This window comes from Penaeus monodon, chromosome 24, assembly GCF_015228065.2.
Source record: "Penaeus monodon isolate SGIC_2016 chromosome 24, NSTDA_Pmon_1, whole genome shotgun sequence".
In the NCBI taxonomy this organism is placed as follows: Eukaryota; Metazoa; Arthropoda; class Malacostraca; order Decapoda; family Penaeidae; genus Penaeus; species Penaeus monodon.
This window is the reverse complement of record NC_051409.1, coordinates 10,663,811-10,664,180: the sequence shown is the minus strand read 5'-3', so window position 1 is coordinate 10,664,180 and position 370 is coordinate 10,663,811.

Sequence of the window (370 nt, the reverse complement as noted above, 5' to 3'; positions counted from 1 at the left end):
CCAAGGAGTGAGGGCGAGGTAATTAGGGGAGGGAACATGGCTGTTGTGGGTAAGCCTGAAGGGGGGTGGAGAGGAAAGAGAATGAAGGGGGGAGGAGGGAGGTTGATGGGGAAGAGAGGATGGGGAAAGAGTGGGCTGCAAGGGGCAAGGAGGGGGAATTAAAGGAAGGAGGAAGGAGGGGGGGAGGGGGGTTTAGGAATTGGGTGAGGGTTAGGGGGGGAGGGAGGTTGGGGAGAGAGGGGGGCTGGCGGGGAGGCAGAGGCGTTGGGGCTGGCGTGCGTGTGTGGGGAAGAGGGGGGGGGGGAAGGGGAGGGGTGATACACGTGCTCTCAGTTCCTGATTATTTTTAGACAGGAGGAAGCATCAAACC